The 11,136-nt window shown below is 44.4% G+C and overlaps 1 pseudogene; it reads right to left on the bottom strand.

Moving 5' to 3' along the window:
- Positions 8,226 to 8,548, bottom strand: Gm10443 (predicted pseudogene 10443; annotated as a pseudogene).

Genomic DNA, 11,136 nt, shown 5'->3' with positions numbered 1-11,136 from the left:
GGAGACAGAAAGGTCAAAATAAGTAATCTTAAATCAAAACATGGGGCTGGCGAGATGGCTTGGTGGTTAAGAGCACTGCTCTTCTGAAGATCCTGAGCAATTGACCTGGGTCAATTCCCAGCAACCAGATGGTGGCTCACAACCACCCGTAATGAGATCTGATCTTCTGGTGCATCTGAAGTCAGCTACAGTGTACTTATATATAATAATAAATAAATCTTTGGGCCTGAGCAAGTGGGGACTGAGTGGGGTTGACTGGAGTGAGCAGAGGTCCTAAATAATTCAATTTCCAACAACAACATGAAGCCTCACAACCATTTGTATAGCTACAGTGTACTCACATACGTAAAATAAACAAATAAATCTTTTAAAAAAAGGAAAGAAACCAAAACATGGCACAGGGCTTCTGGGAGACAACATACAAGATTGACCTCTGACCTCCATCTGCTGTGCATCCACACATCCACAAACACCCATGGACATTTACAGACCAGTTTGTTTTATCTATTTTATGGCAAGAGTAAACAGTCACCCTTTCTGTAACATCTTTGTGTGCCTTTTCTGTGCACCAACACACATCCCTAGAAAACACATTTTGGTTCTGGAGCGATGGTTCCATGGTTAAGAGAACTTATCATCCTGCAGAGAACCTGGGTTCAGTTCCCAGCACCCACACGGTAGCTCACAACGATCTGTAATGCCAGTTGTAGGGGATTTCCTTTCTTTCTTTCATTCTTTTCAACTTTTATTGATTCTTTGTGGATTTCACATCATGCACCCCAATCCCGCTCATCTTTTCTCCTTCCATATCTGCCCTACACTCCCTTACCCCCTCTTCAAAGAAAACAAACAGCAAACATTTCCCATAAAGCTGTGGTGTGCATCCTTTTGTCCACACATCTTTACTTGCAAATGTTCATTGCATTGAGTCATTGGTCTGGTTCCTCTGGCTTCTGTTACACCATTAATACTGGATCTTCCCTGGGGCTCCTCTCAGATATCCTGTTGTTGCCTTGTGTCATGGATATCCTGCAGCTTTGGATCTGTAGGGCTGTCCCCCTTCACACACTCCAGCAGCTGACCAATGGGGTAGATGTTGGGGTGGGCCAACTCAAAGTCCTGGATCTGGACCTGGGTGGTAGCTGAGTTGGTCTGCCTCCCAGTTCTTCTGTGCCTTCACCATCAGAGCCAGCTCTCCTGCTTGACTCAGGCGACAGGTAGAGCCAGCTCTCCTGCCTGTGGCGACGAAGAAAATCATCAAAAGCAGAAAACTTGTAAAGATGTAACAGGACAAGAGGGAGCTGGTTCCAGATCCAGCAAGCATCAGAACTTGGTAGCTTCAGCCATGTGGTTCTGACTTTAGAGTCAAGAATAGAAGGGGCTACTGGGACAATTGATGTTGGTTAGCTGGAGCTAATAAATTAGCAGTGATTAAGAAGAGACCAGCATCACTGAGGTGAAATCTTCTGGAAGTGTTTTCTGAGAGCACAAAGAAACTGTTCCAGAGGCAGCCAAGGTTGTAACTTATGCTGCAGCTGGACTTGGTAATGTGTAAGAATTCCCCAAGTGGTACTGGTATTGAAAGCATGAAGAAATCATGGAGAGCAGCTGAGGCTTGACACTGTGAGAGGCCAGGGAAGGCCACTGGTGAAGGTGCAACCTCACTGGCAGTGGAAGGTACAGGATTGGAGGGGTCATTCAAAGAAGTTGAAGCTTGGCACCATGAAGAGAGCCTATGAAAAGTTATTTGTGAAAGTATAGCCTAATGGCAGTGGAAGACCCCAGGAGATTGGAGATTCCAGTACCGTGGGAAGATCACCAAGAACAGCAGCAGCAGTGGAGCGGAGTCAGTCAGAGCCTAGAGTGCTACAGAGCTGGAGAAATGACCCAAGCACTTTGGAGGAGCACAGAAGATCATGTGTGGATCCCAGACATTGGAACAAGAAGCTGTGAAGTTACAGTTGCCTGGAGACCCCAAGATGTTAGAGATGCCAAAGCTGTGCGATACCTCCAGAGGAAAGCTGCTAACAGGGAGTGCAGTCAGCAAAACTGAAAGGAGTTGGGCATCAGACATGGAGTTACATGTTTGGAGTTCCCCAGCTGGTTTTTGGTCTTGCTTTGGCCCAGTATTTCCCCACTATGAGGTTTTGGAAAGGTAATGTATATCCCGTGATGCTGGAAATATGCAATGTGCTTTTTGATTTTGATTTTATAAGGATTATAGTTAAGAGATTGCATGAATCTCAGTAAAGACTTCAAACATTGGACTTTTAAATGTTGTTAAGACTGTGATAGATATGGGGACTTTGGAAGTTGGACTAAATGCATTTTGTATAATGCTATGGCTACAAGCCTATGGGGGCCAAGGAGTAGAATGTGGTAGTTTGAATAGGTTTGAAAGCTTGGTTATAGGGAGTGATACTATCAGTAGGTGTGGCCTTAATTGAAGAGGTGTGGCCTTGTTGGAGGAAGTGTGTTTCTGTACATGGGCTTTGAGGCCTCCTATGCATAAGCTGTGCCTAGGGTGGAATTCCATTTTCTTTTTGTCTGCCTTTGGCTCAAGATGTAGAGCTCTCAGATCTTTCTCTATCACTATATTTGCCTGCATGCTGCCATGCTTCCCACCATCATGATAATGGACTAAACCTCTGAACTGTAAGCCAGCCCCAATTAAATGTTTGCCTTTATAAGAGTTGCCTTGGTTGTGGTGTCTCTCCACAGCAATAAAACTCTAAGACAGGGTTCATGGCCAGTTAAGGGAGAGACTGGATTTGATGTCCAGATCTGTATGACTTTAAAGAGAGTTACAGAAAGCTTTTTGTTTGTTTGTTTGTTTATTTTTTGCTTTGCTGTACCAAGGGTGGAATACATGCTAAGTAAGCACTCTCCCACTGTACCATACCCCACAACCCATCTCACCCAAGGTGTGGAAGTTCATTAGCTAACCTTTTTTTTTTTTTTTTTTCCCGAGACAGGGTTTCTCTGTACAGCCCTGGCTATCCTGGAACTCACTTTGTAGACCAGGCTGGACTCGAACTCAGAAATCTGCCTGCCTCTGCCTCACAAGTGCTGGGATTAAAAGCATGTGGCTATTAGCTAACATTTTTATGGAACATTGCAATGTAACAAAATTATTTTCATGTATACAGCATTTTGCCAAGAGAGAAAGCAAATTGGCTTGTTGGAATATGTCTCAGAAAATTTATTAAAAATATAATGAGGTGGTGGGTTCTTTTTTTCAGCAATCATGTTTGACAGGGTAGCTATTTGTTGAAGGAAAATCAAGCTCACAGAGATCTTTTTCTGTGAGACAGCATCTTAGAAGCAGACTGGCAGCTCTTAGGGGCACTTTGAACCGCACCCCTTCTCTCTGTTCTGCCTGACACCAGTCCCCATCTGAGGCACTCTGGGGAGACACTGAAATATTCTGTGCTTTGGTCGAGTCACAGTGAACTCAACTTTGCCTGTGTGTCCCACCACATTGTGAGACCCGGATTGCTGAAACTTAAAATGATTTAGGGAAATGGAGAATAACTAAGATAATGGAAAGCTGATCCTGCTGAGTCCTTCCTCCACATCCTTGTTTTCTCTGATACTGAGAAGCTTGGGGGTTCAAAGACAAACTAAACCCATTTCAGGCCCTAGAGAAGCTCACAGCTATGAAGACAGACAGGGAATGAATGTATAATTAAATGGCAACCATTGGATCTTCAGGGTGTGGCCAAAAGCTATTAAGACAAAAAGATGGACTGGGAAAAGGAACAGAGTGGGACACGGTAAGGTGGGTAGACACTGGAGGCCAGTCCATGAGACTGATGGGTCAATTTCGGCATGGCTAAGGTGGGTGATAAACTCCAAGTTGACTCAGGTTGAAGCTAGCCAATAAGTAGATTTGCCAAGTTAGGAAGTAGGTGGTGTTCACAGCATAGAGCCGAGAGGGCAAGCTGGCCTTGCTGTTCCTGGTGACAAGTCCGTGGCGGCAGGCTTGCCAAGGGACAAGCTTGTGAGTCTGACTCTGTCTTTGAGACAGTTTGTCTCATCAAAGCAAAGTCACAGAGTAGATAAGGTATACCTGGGTTGGGGAATGGGGCAAGGGAGGAGACCAGGGCTGAACATTTATTTGAGTAACAAATCAAGAGATCATTTTAATTATTTATTGTTGCAGAATAAACTACCCCAAAGCTGAACATCTTAACACAGCCACCGTTACTGTTTAGTTTATTTATTTATTTTTTTGTTTTTTTGTTTTTGTGTGTGTGTGCATGTATACATGTACACATGCATGATAAAGTCTGAGGTTGATGTCAGGTGTCTTTGATTACTCTCTACCATAATATATAATAGCATTATATATTATATAATATATATCATTATATATATAATATATACCATTATATATAATATATACTATATATTTCGTGTGTGTGTGTGTGTAGCCAGACTTTTGGCTACTTTATGGGTTCTCTTTTTCTACCACTATACTCTATGCCTCAACACCAGGTAGGAGAGAGACAAGGTTAGCGAGGAAAGTGGGTGTTGATATTGTTAGACTACTTCCTGCTGATCAAGGATGTTGGGTTCCTTGGGGGCAAGTTTTATCTTTGTAGTCAGGATATCTTCAACCAGCAACCAGCAACCAGCAACCAGCAACCAGCAACCAGCAACCAGCAACCAACTAGGAAGCAGCAAGCAGCAGCCACTACCACTGCACCCCTTTTGGGACTCTAGTATTTTTATACCCTCTCAAGAGTTCTCTGAATTCCAAACATCATACACATACAGAATCTATCTGCAGCCAGAAAAATCACACCCTTGCCAGAGCACGAGGCAAATCATAGTCAGCAGCTGTGGACAATCAAAAGTAGCCCCATATCCCACCCCTGGGAATAAAATAAAAACATATTCCCATAACATTTCTGTGTTTTTAAAGAAACCAAAATTCTTTCTCTCTCTATTTGTGTGTGTGTATCTATCTATCTATCTATCTATCTATCTATCTATCTATCTATCTATCTATCTATCTTTTCTTTTCTTTCTTTTTTAAAAAGAAGTTTGGAGGATGAAGGATGGCTCAGTGGTTAAAAGCACTTCTCCTCTATCATGAACAAAGTGCAGTTCCTAGCATGTATGTTAGGTGGTGCACACCTTTAATCTCAGTGCTTGGGAGGAAGAGTAGGGTAGATCTCTGAGTTCAAGGCTAACGTAGTCTACAGAGTAAGCCCCAGGACAGCCAGGCCTATGAAAAAATTATTGTCATTATCAAAATGGAAAAATAAAAAGATGTCACCAAAGCATCCAGTCAACAGCCAAAACCATTTACAGATGTGAGGATAGGACCACGTTGTCTCTAACAACTATTGCAGCCACCATCTGTCTGTTTACATTAGTGAACATATACATTCAGATCACTCAAAAACTGCACGGTAACACAAAAAAACCTTAAGCAGGGTGCTGGAGAGGTTCCCAGAGAGATCCTCAGAAGCTAGAAGAGAGAGTTGGAACCCCTGGACCTGGAGTTACAATTGCTCCTTACCTTAAATTAAAACAAAAAGATTTATTTTTATTTATATGAGTACACTGCAGTTGTCTTCAGACACACTAGAAGAGGGCATCAGATCCCATTACAGATGGTTGTGAGCCACCATGTTGTTGCTGGGATTTGAACTCAGGACCTCTGGAAGAGCATCCAGTGCTCTTAACCGCTGAGCTACCTCTCCAGCCCCCCCTTTTAATGATGTATTTATTTATTTTATATATGTGAGAACACTGTGGCTGTCTTCAGAACAGGGCATGGTTGTGAGCCAACATATGGTTACTGGGAATTGGATTCAGGACCTCTGGAAGATCAGTCAGTGCTCTTAACCACTGAGCCATCCCTCCAGCCCCTATCTTAAATTAAAAAAAAAATTTATTTATTTTTATTTACTGTATATGGGTGTTTTGGTTGCATGCATGTCTGTACACCATATGCTTGCAGTGCTCACAGTAGCCAAAAGAGGGCACCAGGTCCCCCTGGCGCGGAAGTTACAGTTGTAAGCTGCTATGTGGGTACTGGGAACTGATCCTGGGTCTTCTGCAAAAGCAATAAGCACTCTTTTTTTGTTTGTTTGTTTGTTTGTTTCGAGACAGGGTTTTTCTGTATAGCCCTGGCTGTCCTGGAACTCACTTTGTAGACCAGGCTGGCCTACGAACTCAGAAATCTGCCTGCCTCTGCCTCCCGAGTGCTGGGATTAAAGGCGTGCGCCACCACGCCCAGCTACAATAAGCACTCTTAACCACGGAGGCATCTCTCTAACCTCTAACCCCTCTACCTTAATTTTTGAGACAGTCTCTCACTGAAACCGGAGCTCACTGAGTAGGCTCCATTGACTGGGCAATAGCTTCAGGGATCTTCCTGTCTCCCCAGCCCAGGGATTAGAGGCACGTTCAGGCCTTTTACAGGGAGCTGGGGATGCAATTTAGGTAGGTCCTCATGCGTGAATGACACATTCTTTACTGGCTGAGCAATCTCCCCCTCCCTTAATGCGGAGGAGGCAGAGTTCCCCTCACCCCATCAGTAGTCGCAGTAGATCTATGCTGCTTGCTGGGCCTTCCTTGCAGAGGGCTTTTTCCCATCTTAGCCTAGAGGTCCTAGCCTTCTACTTAGCAAACATGACCCAAGGTTTGCCAAACTCTAGAGAGAGAAAAGCTATAGTAAGGGCTGCTCCCCTGCCTCTACCACAGATTGCCTTATTCCACCCTGTGACCCCCTTCTACCCAAAGGAGGGGCAGAGGAAGCGCAGCCAGCTGTGGGTGGTGCTCCTCCAGCGTTTGGAACATTACTTTTAGGCTGTGCCAAAGGCACTTCCTGTTCAAAGAAAGGAGGCTTAATGTGGAGTTCTGGCAGCTTGGTGCAGCCAGTGGAAGTGGTAAGTGGGGGTCGTCACACAGCACAGTACGGTGCTCTCTTGCCATGAAATCTAGATTTGGAAGTTCCTGGGATAGGGCTGCAGGGCAAGGGCGGAACTTGAGGAAAACCCGAGCTGGGTACAGCCTAGAGTTAGTTGGAGTTCAGACCCAGGTGTAGCATGGAGCTCAGACCTGGCTACATTGGAGCCCCAGGGTTTTCACTGTGAGTGTCCCTAGCAACGACTAGAAGTCCCGGTCACAAGAACTGGCCCCAGCACAGAAGAACAGGGGCATCTGGGTAGGCTCATTATTTGCTGAGCCCACAGAAGCTCAGGTCAGAGTTCCCACGATCCCGTTCAAGCTGTCAGTGCCATCTGGGAATGCTGTAGAAGGAGAGTCAGTCTAATAATTAGCTTAAATGACACTTGGGCTGACACAGTCAGTGGTATGATAAAGGAACTCAATGTACCAAGATCCCAGCCTCGAAATTCTGGTCCTACCTCTCTTTCTAGCCACACTGAATGTGCTGCTTAGTTTGAACTCTCAACTTGACACGACTGAAAATTGCCTGTAAGAGATCTTAATGAGGAATTCTTTAGTTCAGGTTGGCCTGTGAGCGTGTCTATGGAGGACTAACTTGATTGTTAGTTGATGTAGGTGGATCCAGCCCACTGTGGGCAACACCATTCCCTAGGCAAATGGGTCTACAGAGTGTGAGAGAGGAGAATGCCAGCCAAGAGCAAGGGAGCAGGCGTGCATGCATTTGCTTTTCTTTGCCAGTGACTGTCGTTATATGACTGGCCACTTGAGTTTTATCTTAAATTCTCAATGATGGACTGCAAGCTGGAATTGTAATCTGAACAGCCCTTTCTTCCCTAAATTGCTTTTTGTCTGAATATTTTATCACAGCAACAGAATGGAGCTAGCACACAGTCTCTTGAATATGAACCATTTGCGACTGCAGCTCCACATGTCTTTGTCCCAGGAGATAGCTCTAGGGAGAAAAACTGAACATCTCTACTCAACACAAGAGTCTATGGTCTGCGACCCAGAAGACCTCTGCTTACTCAGCTCCTTGAATGTCTTCTTCTATCTTCCCAGGCCTTCCAGTCCGTCTTAGCTACAGGGTTCTCATTTTTATACATGGGTTCTCTCACTATTTGCCATTTTATTCACTATATAAAATATAGTGAAGCAAAAATATTTTCATTCTCTCACTAGGTTGTGGTATCAGCTCCCAAGGCCATCTTGCTTATGTCCACACCCTCAGAGCTCAGCATAGCATGGCTGACACACGATGTTAGATGTTAAGTAACGTGTATTTACTTGATTTTTTTTTAATATAAATGCTTTATTTAACAGTTGCAGATCATTCCGTGGGCTAAGTAGTGGATATCCAGAACCCAGCTGCAAGATTAACGCAACCTTCGAGCTTCTCTTTCTGACTCCAATAGGGTGAGCACGTCACCCTCTCGAACGGGGCCTTTGACATTTCGGATGATAGAGCGGCTGGTGTCATCCATGAATTCCACTCGCACCTGCGTGCACTGTCCCTGCGAACCGGTCCTGCCCAGCACTTTGGTTACCCTAGCCAGCTTGATGGGCTGCACGCGACTCGTGTCCATGATGGCGGCGATCTGGCGGGGATCTGTTTACTTGATTTTATAAAATTAAATAATTCAAAGGGCCTTTTCTTTGAAAGATCCACATAAATGTTTTGAATGAAATAAAGCTAACAGTATTTTCTCATCTTTTCTTTTTTCTAACAAGTTCTACATGAGGCAGTATCTTAGCTTAGGCTGCTCAAAGAAAACTGTTGATTTCCTGGCTTACACAAGAGAAATTCACTTTCTCTTTCTTCTAGAGGCAACAAGTTTGAGTTCAAGTGCTGGAGGCCTCTGTGTTGGTAAGGCTCTCTTCCTGGCCAGCAGAGTCCACCTTCTATCAGAGGACAGCTCTCAGGAGTTGGCTTTTTCCTTCCACTGAGTGTTCCAGGATCTAGCTGAGGTCATCAGGCTGCTGTTTTACTTGTGAGCCATCTCCCTCTCCTTATTTTATTGCCTTTTTTTTTTTTTTTTTTTTTGGATTCAGGGTCTTACTCTGTAGATCAACCTGACCTTTCCCAGTCAAGTATTTTTAAAAAAACGTGTGTAGCTATAAGAAGCAATTTGTGTTCATTTGAAACATATGCCCAGTACAGAATGGTACAAACTACAATAAAACCTCATCCACACCACACACCCAAGTGTCTACTGATAAGTCCAGTTCATGTTTTATCTTTTTTATTATCTCTAGGAATCTGTGTAGGTGTGTACCTGCGTGAGTATAAGTGCACACGAGTGCAGGCGTCCTTGGAGACCAGAAGAGGCTGTCAGATCACCCAGAACTGAGGTTATTGGTGGTTGTGAGCCTATATAGGTGCTGAGAACTGGACTCAGGTTCTCTGGAAGGCTACCAAGTCCTCTTAACCACAGAGTCAACTCCCCAGACCCAGATATATATATTTAAAAAAACCTAAACTAAGAATATATATATATATATTTAAAAATATATAAAATATATAAAAAATATATTTAAATATATAAATATATATATATATATATTTAAAAAACCTAAACTAAGAAATAAACTGTAAGTACCATTTGGTTTTACCTCCCAGTCCTATGCTCCCAGAAATAAGACTCAAGCCCATTATATATTTACAAATACCTTGGCTGTACAGCTAAGCTCTTCTCTGACTAGATTGTAACTTAAAACCCATTTTTTTTTTTCTGAGACAGGGTTTCTCTGTATAGCCCTGGCTGTCCTGGAACTCACTTTGTAGAGCAGGCTGGCCTCAAACTCAGAAATTCACCTGTCTCTGCCTCCCAAGTGCTGGGATTAAAGGCGTGCGCCACCACGCCCAGCAAAACCCATTTATTTTAACCTACATTCCACTAAGTTATCTGCACTCAGGTACTGTGTATCTGTCTTGTCATATCTCCTCAGGCAAATCTCTGGTATCTGGCTCTATCCCAGAATCCTTTCTGCCTCCTGGATGTTCCACCTCCTATTTTCTGTCTAAACCATAGGCCATCAGATTTATTATTGACAGCTGTCACATCCAGACAGACATAACATATTCTCTCTACAATAAACAACAGCGATCCTATGAGTCTTAGAATTCAGAAAATATCTTTGCCTTTGGTTGATAGTGAAAAGACACCTACAGCCCATCCTTCTTCTATCTCATACAAGGGATGTGATGACACAAATAACTTTTTTCTGATTGCATAAGCAATATTTGTTGGGATCAACTCAAATGTCTGGCAGCCAGTGAAGGGAAAGGCAGCATGCGATATAGACACAAAAATGAATGAAGACATGCTACATGTTAGAGTAAACATGGATGAACCTAAAACATGATTTCTAAGTGGGAGAAACCAGACACAAAGACCATGTATTCTACAAATCCACATATAAGATTTAAATCCTGAACAGGCAAATTCCTAGAGAAGAGAAAGCAGGCCATCCGCCAGGCACTGGAGGAGGAGTGGCCAGAGTAGCTTCCTTTTGGGTGGCAGGAATATGTTTTGAGACAGAATAAAGTGAGAGGCAGAGGCAGAGGCAGAGGCAGAGGCAGAGGCAGAGGCAGAGGCAGAGGCAGAGGCAGAGGCAGAGGCAGAGGCAGAGGCAGAGGCAGAGGCAGAGGCAGAGGCAGAGGCAGAGGCAGAGGAGGCAGAGGCAGAGGCAGAGGCAGAGGCAGAGGCAGAGGCAGAGGCAGAGGCAGAGGCAGAGGCAGAGGCAGAGGCAGAGGCAGAGGCAGAGGCAGAGGCAGAGGCAGAGGCAGAGGCAGAGGCAGAGGCAGAGGCAGAGGCAGAGGCAGAGGCAGAGGCAGAGGCAGAGGCAGAGGCAGGCCCATCTCTGTGAATTCAAGGTTACCCTGGTCTACAACGTGAGTTCAAGGATAGCCAGGACTATACAGAGAAACCCTTGCTTCAAAAAACAAAAAAGGAAAATGAAAAAAGAAGGCTCAGAGCTCATTGTAGAACTGGGGTCAGAAAGATTGTAAGAGCCTGTGGACAGCTACAAGGAAGTTATGCTTTCTAAACACAGCAGGGCAGCTGCACAGATGGACTCCAGTGGTTGTGACAGTGCGCACAAGACCTGTGCAAGCTCAAGCCAGATACAATGCCAGCGTGGGGAGGAGAGGCAGGCATGAAGTTTGTCTCTCTACCCGAGGAGCTATTGGCAATGGGTTCCTGCCGT

Source organism: Mus musculus, chromosome 6 (genome assembly GCF_000001635.26).
Source record: "Mus musculus strain C57BL/6J chromosome 6, GRCm38.p6 C57BL/6J".
NCBI classification, from domain to species: Eukaryota; Metazoa; Chordata; class Mammalia; order Rodentia; family Muridae; genus Mus; species Mus musculus.
This window is presented reverse-complemented; position numbering and strand designations above follow the sequence as displayed.